Below are 10,082 nucleotides of genomic sequence, written 5' to 3' on the forward strand. Positions count from 1 at the left end.
ATGGTTTTCCAATTGAGTTAGTCAGTGATAGGAGATGTCACTTTGTCATAAGGTCATAAAGAATATGACTTTCTCCTTCCTAGTCCTTTGTAATAAGAAATCATCCTTATCCTATCCATAAGATATTTGTTGAATCCACCAACAAAACTCTCTATAAAATCTCTACCAAGGTGGTCAAGAATCATTGGAAAGATCACGATACCATGCTCCTGACAACCCTTTGGGCTTACCACACTTCATTCAAAGTAGTTATGGGCCTCACCCATTCAAGCTTGCCTTCAATATAGAGGCCATCATGCCTCTAGAATTTATCATCTCAAGCCTTGAGATTGCTATCAAAGACCACCTACTCCCTTAGGGTTCTCTCCCATTCCCCATCAAAAACCTAGCTCTAGATAGATGAGAGCCGCATTTAGAGTTTCTAGCTCGTGTCCAAAGTTCACTCCTGATAGAAGTACCAAGAAAATTTCATTTCAAAGAAATGGCTCTTTGAGCATGGAGACGCCATCCAAGTCCTCTACATTCACGTGGGAAAGCTTCTTGAAAAATTGAAACTTCGGTGGAGTGACCCCTTTTGGATATTCCAAGTCACACTGACTAACTCTTTCTATGTCATTCATTTAAAGGGTAATATTTTTTCGTAACCCATAAATGGATTAGGTTTGCATCACTAATGCAGGTAGACTAGTCCTCTCTCTCTCTCTCTCTCTCTCTCTCTCTCTCTCTCTCTCTCTCTCTCTCTCTCTCTCTCTCTCTCTCTCTCTCTCTCTCTCTCTCTCTCTCTCTCTCTCTCTCTCTCTCTCTCTCTCTCTCTCTCTCTCTGTGACATAGAGCTCTTGATGTAAAAGGCTACACATGTGTGAACTAAAAGTAAAGAAGGGTAGAGATAGCGTGCTACTCCAAAGTGCCTTGCTAACACTCTCGCCTTAAGTCTCACACCTTCCTCTGCAAGTTCTCAACCCAATGTTGACTACCCAATAATCCCCAAATTTTTGGTGACATGGCCTTTCTTAATCAACCCTCATCATACTATTCCATACCCTTCATTAGTGATGGTAGTGGTATGAGAAATCAAGAATAGTATCCTATTAATATTATACCTTATGGCATCACCTATTACTTTGGCAAACATGCACTGGACACATTCAAATCTCTTATCGACCGGCATGCAATCACTCCTTTGATAATGACCAACATTATGTTTTCTACTCATTGTTCAACTCTCTATATCCTTAGCATCTTTTCTGATTTTCCCTTCCCTTGTGTTAGCACCTTTTTGTTTGTTAGAGATTCAGAGAGGGAGAGAGAGACATAGAAATGGGACAAGCTCAAAAAGGAGAGTACTCTCTATTATCTTTATCGTTTGACAACTTGACATTCTACTCTAATGGAATATCCATGGGTTTGCACTCTAGCATACCATACTTTTTCAGCATATTATGTGCATATTACTTTTGTAACATCTAGATTACTTGAGGTGTGTGCATGACCTCAATTTCAAAAAAAAATTCAACTCTCCCAGATCTTTTATTTGAAACTCTTTCTACAATATAGATTTGATCTCATCAATCCCCTACATCATCACATGTAATAACCAAGTCATCTACATAAACAACTAAAAACACATAGCCTTTCTCTATCTTCTTGGGAAACAAGCTATGATCAACTTTGCCCATCTGAAAACCAAGTCTCTGTAAGGGTGAGCTAATTTTTTCATTTCATGCCTATGGTGCATGTTTCAAACCATACAACGATTTCTTTAATTTGCAAACATAAGATGGATATTCAACATAAGCATATCCTTTTGGTTGATCCATATAGACTTCTTCCATCAAGTCACCATTAAGAAATTTAGCATTCTTTACATCCATCTCATATAGGTTTCAACCTTCGGATGCAACTAATGCAATGACAATCCAGAAAGTTGCCATCTTCCTAACATAATAAAAAGTCTCTTCATATTCTAGCTCATACTATTGAGCATAACCCTTCACAACCAACCTGGCTTTGTATCTTTCAAGTGAGGCATATGATTTTCATTTAACTTTTTAGACCCACTTGCATCCAATAAACATCTTGCATTCAGGTAGCTTAACTAAATCCCAAGTTCTATTTTTCAGCAAGGCATTATACTCTTCATCCATTGGTTTACACAAATTCTCATTCTTAATTGCTTCTGCAAATGACATGGGTTCTTTGTACTTTATTACTCTCTCTCATGTATGCATAGTGTTCAATTGAGTATCCATTGTAAGTAAATCTACCAACACATTTTCTTTCCCTTTGTGATCTTCATAGTTGTGGTGCACTGTGCGATTGTGCTCTCTCATGAGGCAACACATACCTCTACTTCACACCAAGTGCAACAACTACAAGTATGCCAAGCTCACTATCTAAGCTATTACTAGAATCATATCCCAATGTCAATGGAGCTATTACATCATCTTATCATTGCCTTTATCCATGCTCAATCTCCTCCTCATTAACACATACATGTCAGTGGAATGAGGTTCATGACTATGTACTCTTCTTGTTGAAGGACCCCCACTAGTAGATACATCATGGGTAGGTCCACTAGCAATAGAAGTATTATTGTGATCTAAAATGGGCCCAACACTAGCTATAGGCACTAGCTCGGCCTCTATAACACTCACAAGACACCCCCACACAACCTCGTAGAGCTAGGAGCATCTAAGGGACACATTGCCCTAATTGCTACTGTAGATATCGCATTTGTAGTATAACATAGTCCAACAATTTCCCTTCCCTACTCCTCACAGGGACATTCCATACATCTTGGTATTATACACTATGTAACACAAACATAGAGGAGGCACCCCTTCGACTGAATGCCGTGGCCCCACTGCAGCCCTCCTACACCGAGAGGATAATTTAGCCCCTTGATATGTGCTACTCTAACATAAATCACATATAAACAATCTCCTCTCTTATATGCTTTGAACGATCTCGGAGATTTAATACTTCCTTACCAAGCTTGCCCCAAGAAACTGTTCATCTATCCTATAGCTCAAGTTTCCTTACACACTCCACATAGGTTATTGTTTGGCAAACAATTGTAGTGCGTCCAAGTTTGATACCATGTTATGCTCAATGCAAGTGTGAATGACCATTTTTCTCAAGCATTTTATCATTTGAAACCAGCTAGGTGAAGTGTAAAACAACCCTTCAATGATTTTCCAACTAATCGTGTATGCAACGTTGATAGAGATTAGCATCGAATTTCTTCGTGCTACTAGTCTCCTTAATTAAAAGAATAATCCGTCCTATATGTTATGCATAGAAAAATAGATTAGAATTTGAATCATTTTTATCAACTAACCACTCTCACAAACCCTCTTTCCCCCTATATTGGTTAGGTTTTGCATTCGTTGGGTAGGTGTAGGGTTTATTTTTATATCATTTTTCATATAAAAATCGATAAAAACATGCTATAACATAGAAAAAAGGCTTGAATAAGGCTTAATACTCATGCTCCAACCTTGCTATATGTTCATGAATATAAAATGTATTTTTTTGCAAATTTAAAATTTCTCTTATTTTCTCTATTTTTCCTCATTTATTTCTTCATAAAAATGTGATATTTTAGATTTATGAGTTCTCACTAATAAAGGAGACTCATCATCATTTTTATATCAATTTTTATTCCATTTGACCCCAAAACACTCAATAAAAATCCCAAATTCCATTACTTTTATCAAAATCGCAACTTACGTGTTTTGCGAGAAATTATTATATCATCATATTTTTTTATTTTCTTTCATATTTCAATGAGAAATAAATATGGAAAATCAAGAACAAACAAAAACAAGCACTTTATTCAATCATTTTCCATAAAACAAAAGAATCGCTCACTTATGCATAGAAACCATGATTTCAAGGCTCGTATCTCATAGACGAGAGGCTCCTGAGGCTTATTCTTTGGCGTTGACACACTCTTTCAACCCGATTTATGTCCTCCATCACACCAGCATCATCACATTTGCTCCGAATTCTTCATCACCACCCTCCCCCTTCTCTCTTGAATTGATGCATACGAACAACCGCTAAAAGGAGAGAGGACAGAGGAGAGAGAAATACTAGAAAATTATATTTTGAAATCCTCCATAAAAACATGCAAGATCATATTCATCTCCTTCCTCTCTCTGCCCTCATCAAGAATCTATATATATATATATAAAGAGATGAGCATCGGAGAGACACCGATTAGATTTTAAGAGGGCGCAAAAAATTTTGCATCCCCCTCTGTTCGTCAGTTTTTTTCATTAGTTTTGAGGCTTTTACCAAGCCTAAGGTAAAAAAATTTAAAATAAGCAGCTCAGCTTTTTGTGTTCACACTGTCCCAGTAGTGGATATTTTGATTTCGGATGGGCAAACGAACTCAATTTCGAGATCGATCTAGACAGGTGGCTTCATACCATCAAAATCCATAAACTTCAGATCCACTAAGCACTTTCTGGCTCCTGGATCTAGTAGCCACTTTATAACACCAAACCTTCTTGTGGGGATTAAATAGGAGATCAAATGACCTTTGATTGACGAATCAATACTTACGATGGATTTTTTACGCCGAAATGCATCTAGAAAAACTCAAGCTGGCTGTTTGCTATTGTTTGATTTTCCATGAAATTTTGGTCTTTTGTGCTTCCTAGGCACTTCTTGCTCCAAAAAATGGCCTCAAATGCTTCAAGCACTGGTGCGTAGATCGGTCGCATTATGCTCACATAGTGAATCCTGGAAGGTCCCTAAAAACAATGAACTCTACCTTTTTGCACAAAAAACAATGTAAAAGCATGAACGACAAGAAGCAAGAGACCAATTGGGTTCAATCTCCCCCCATGCCTTGTGTGAGCACTTCACAAAGCATGTATTTTATGTATATTTCCATCTTCATGCTCAATAATAGCCCAATTTACAAAAATATGACAAGCTTTTAGCTTTTGAGTTTGCTTTCTACAAAAATAGGAAAGTAAAGCTAATGGACGGTGCCCGTTGAGTCTGGCACGCCCAATCTCAATGTCCAAATAGAAATAACATATCCGTGCGCATAGGCGCATACAAAATAATAATCAATAATCGATGTCTCAATAGAGATAACAAAATATAGGCGTGGCGCCTATCAAAATATGATCCAAAGGTCGAATACTCGCTAGACTCCAATTCTTTCCTCCACCACTACTGCTATCTCTACACATCAACTGAAGCATTCACAATCGTTAGTAAAATAATACAATTAAACCGACAAAAGTGAATACCTAGCAGTCTTCAGCTACATAAATAAATCAACTGGTTAGAAATAAATCCTAACCTTAATTTATTACAAGTGCGCACTCTAAACTCATAAACGTTTATTAATTTAATATGCATTTTGCGGAATCACCCGCTATGGAATCACCCATGTACACACTAAATTAATGAAACGTCCGAAAAGGACAGGCGTCCCCATCAACTTCTCGCACAAAGAATCCTCTTTGTGTATGAGCCCCGGTCATCTAAGTTTACGGAATCCACCGTAAAACCTCACGGAATCCACCGTGGAATATGCCTCCTGATTCTAACCAGTTGATTCATTAGAGTGCGCACTCTAAACTCATAAATGTTTATTAATTTAATATGCATTTTGTGGAATCACCCGCTATGGAATCACCCATGTACACACTAAATTAATGAAATGCCCGAAAAGGACAGGCGTCCCCATCAACTTCTCGCTCAAAGAATCCTCTTTGTGTATGAGCCCCGGTCATCTAAGTTTACGGAATCCACCGTAAAACCTCACGGAATCCACCATGGAATATGCCTCCTGGCATCAAGCACGGCTCAGAAGCAGCTCCTAAAATGCGGCTTTGATTGGTGACCATGAAATAGGGTGACTCAGCCTGCTGAATTCCACAAACTAATCTACACAAGCATAACTATAAAGAGCAAATATACTCAAAAAAGCACAAGAGCAGCTCTCACTCTATCCCTTGATAGAATCCAGGCATGAGAATCCACAAGGGATAGGCAGAGCATACTCTGATAGAAATCTAGAGCAAGTCTCTAGCCAACTGCTCTAGCACGGACTGACTGAAAAGCCCATCAAAGGAGGTATTCCTAGTGGTGGTCTGAGGTACCTACCTAACTTAGGACAATTGGACCAGGATCTCCCACCAAGCGAGGACTCCTGTAGCATGGGCATCCTATTCTTCTTGTCACATAGTTTTCATTCAGGGTTTCCATACTCAGGCATGTAAAAAGGAGGGAGCTGAGCATAGAGTAACCCAAGGAGAACAGGACATCGTCCTCAGGTCATGACTCGGTACACAAGAGCCTACCAAGCCCTCCTGAGACGACACTTAATCCTTTTCTTTTGTTCACTTTTATTTTTGATCCAACCTTCCTTTGTCTTTTCTTTTTGGTTAGCTACTACGCCTAGGAAGACAAGGTAGTAGAGCCTTGAATCACTCCTCCCCAAGAACTTACTAGGCCTTTGCAAGGTGATAATCAACTACTTGGAGGAATTTTTTTTCCTTTTTCTTTTCCTTTTCTTATTGAGGGGTTAGAACCCCTTTTTACACACCTCTGTAATTTTTATTTCTTTGATTAGATTCAGGACTTGCTCGACTTTAATACTTTGACAGGCTTCTCTAACTACCTCACACTGGCAAGGACTCCTAGGATAGCCGCCTACCAAGAAGGCACAACAAGGTCACAAGGACCACCCTCTATCACAGGTTTTTATCATCTAATAATGTCCTAACATGAGGTAGACAATTACTCAAATCTCCCCCGGATATACCTATCCAAACCCTAGGACTTCATGTATTGATTGCCGGTTCCCAACAAACGAAAAGAAATTTACCTCCACATACACATGTAACATTATCTACTTAAGGAAAAAAGACTCAGAAAGGGGACAAAACCACCTGGAATGGCCACAAGAAGCTCCTCCGTAGCAAAGGCTCCCTCTAGTGACTTCATCAACCTGTGTGATGCAATCACTAAAATAGAAAACCATTAAATGTGCCTGCACCAAACAAACATATGGCTCTCTTGGCCTAAAGAAATAAAGCATTTAAACTTGACAAAACCAGCCCTCTTGGCCTTAAGAAATAGAAAATTTTAATCAACCAAATATATGGTTTTCTTGGCATATACATTGCACCTTATCCGGCTAGCCAATGTGAACCAAAGATTTCATGAGATGTAAGGGCTAGCCCCATCTCTCAAGGCTTGATCTTGGGTTTTTGTAGATCCACTAGCCCAAGCCTTTCTATTGTTATCTCACTAATAAGGCCCATCCCTTCTTGGGTACTATGAGTTGAATGAATGACCTTCTTGGGCTTATATACTTCATCTACTTTGGTTCATATTCAAATGGACCGGTCATCCCAACTTTCCAGAAATTCCCCCTATAGGGAGAATCATATATTTATGATCATTCAAACCTTTCGTAATTGGATCATTACCTATGTCAATGATAGGATCTAAAATAGGTGGAGCTTCAAGCCTAGACCCATCACCTAGATGCATTTCATGGTAGTGCATGTTTTCAAAAGTATCAATATGGCCTTTGGTCTCCTCCTACAAATTCATCAAATTATAAGCATATGGAATGTTTGGACTTTCACCTAACACACCCATAGTATTTTTAGGGGTTTTGGGCCTCCAAACCCATCTTACATTTCTCTTTATATGCTTATACATTCTCCATTTGCCACATTGGTCTAATGGACTCAATGTGGGCTTATTGTTATAACCAGATGGCCTCACATCCTTACGACTTCCATTGAGCACAGATGGACCTTTGGCATCATGTATCTTTGTCAAATGAGATATCTTTACTTACCTTTATCTACTCTGCGATTGATTATTTATATGAACCATGCTCTTACTAAAAGGAATAGAATCTATTCGAAAGCACGATTCATCCAGAAATTGGAAAGGTATTTCAAAAGCCTTACTAGGAGCACAACTAGAACCACTCATATCGCTCTTATCCACACTTGTGGGCCCAATGGTTCTATCACTAATGCTTCCATAGCTACCTCTCGTGGAAGTGTTGCAAGCCCTAATGGGACTTTCTTGGCTTCAAATCATTTTACCAAGATGTACACTATCACTACTCACAGGACTCCCATTTCTGACTTGGAAATTTTTGCTACCAAGATCTCCCACAGAGATTTTCCGGGTATCAAAAAATAAATTATCTCCTTGTAGAAATGGTTGGATACTAGGATGCACTTGCAGTGAGCGGGGAGAACTCCAAAAAGTTTCCAACATCTTTGAATGTACGTCTCATACTCTATTGCATGCATCTTAGCCTCCCTTAACAACTTAGGATCTTGTTTCCTCACTTAAATTTGTGTATCAAGCACTAGACCACTCATAAAGAGCTCACATAGCATATCTTTTGGTAACAAAGTCGCTCTTCTTGACCAAAGCCTAAGAATATAATCAGCGTATTCTTTAGCAGAAGGGTAAGACCCCTGTCTAATTTGTAGAAGCTACCCCAAAACCTTGATCATAGGCATTTTCTTTTTGTATTCATCTAAAAATTTATCATATATCTCATCAAAGGATTTAATCAAACCTCTTGGGAGGTTCTAGCATTTCCTAGCTTCTCCCTTCACAAGCTTCAGAATACGAGCATCCGATGTATATTATTAAACCCACTGGCAAGACAAGTTAGGTAGTATTCTTTTAAGTGCAACATTGGATCCTCCTTTACCAGCCCATGAAACATTGGGAGATCCCTATAAAGAGGAGGGCATTTAGTCTTCTCCTTCAGGATGAGAAATGGGCCATTAAAATCTTCATATTTATCATGACCTAGTTTCTACCTTTTAGGGTATTTTTCCTCTTTTCTTTCCACCTTTTCTCGTGTAGGAAGGTTAATGTTATCCTTGTCATCCCTTTCTACCATCTCATAAAGTGGTATAGGGAGGCCTATACTATGCAATAGGGAGTCTACCCCATCACTTACTGATTATGTTTTAATAATTCTATCCTCATTTGCTAACATTTCCCTATAATTAGAGATAGGTCCCAATAGAACCTTTCTCTCTAACAATGATTTCCCACATATATAGATATCATCCAATGCTTTATGGATTTGTGAAATTGAGCTTTGGTACCCAACTACATCAGGTCCTAGGATCGGATGTATATCTTGCTCATAGGCATGCATTACTCCAACCAATGGCATCACAGTATTTTCCCCTAAAAACTTACCATTATTGAGGATCATAGATGACGGTGCTTTCCTAGCTTCACTTTTTCTCCCTAATCTTTCCTCTAACTCCCATGGATTATTACTCAAGATTACTCCATGGATACTTTCCCATAGTGACCCAAAATCAAGCATGGTGTCACTTTTGGGGCAAAGAAAAAAATAATCAGTCACATGCCTAACTAAAAATCTAACTAAACCATTTAGAATGGACAAAATATCTTTTGGGTTAGGAGGATTTCTTGGATTGGTTGTCATACTAATTACCAAAATTGTAATCAGCCAATTTTAACATCCACTGCTTCAAGGTAGCTTTTGATTCTAGAATAAGGCTAACATGCCCCTTATATGACCAAGCTTCAGAAACCGCCACTTGTAGGCAGCTCTCGACAAATGCACCACCTGTCGAGAACTAAAACGGGCCCGACACTAGCTATAGGCACTAGTTGGGCCTCTATAACACTCACAAGACAACCCCACACAGCCTCGCAACCAAGAGCATCTAAGGGACACACTATCCTAATTATTACTGTAGATATCATGTTTGTAGTAGAATATAGTCCAATGATTGCCCTTCCCTACTCCTCAGAGAGAGATCCCATACATCTTGGTATAGTATACCACATAACACAAACATAGAGGAGGCACCCCTCCGACGACTGAATGTCGTGGCTCCACTACAACAACTCTCATACACAGAGAAGATTGGCCCCTCGATGCACTACTCTAACATAAATCATATACAAACAATCTCCACTCTTATATACTTTGAACAATCTAGGAGATTTGATAGTTTCTTATCAAGCTTGCCCCAAGAAACCGTTCATCTACCCTACAACCTAGGTTTCCTTAC

This window comes from Lygodium microphyllum, chromosome 9 (genome assembly GCF_053477565.2).
Source record: "Lygodium microphyllum isolate KBCC chromosome 9, Lygodium_microphyllum_v1.1.10, whole genome shotgun sequence".
Classification (NCBI taxonomy): Eukaryota; Viridiplantae; Streptophyta; class Polypodiopsida; order Schizaeales; family Lygodiaceae; genus Lygodium; species Lygodium microphyllum.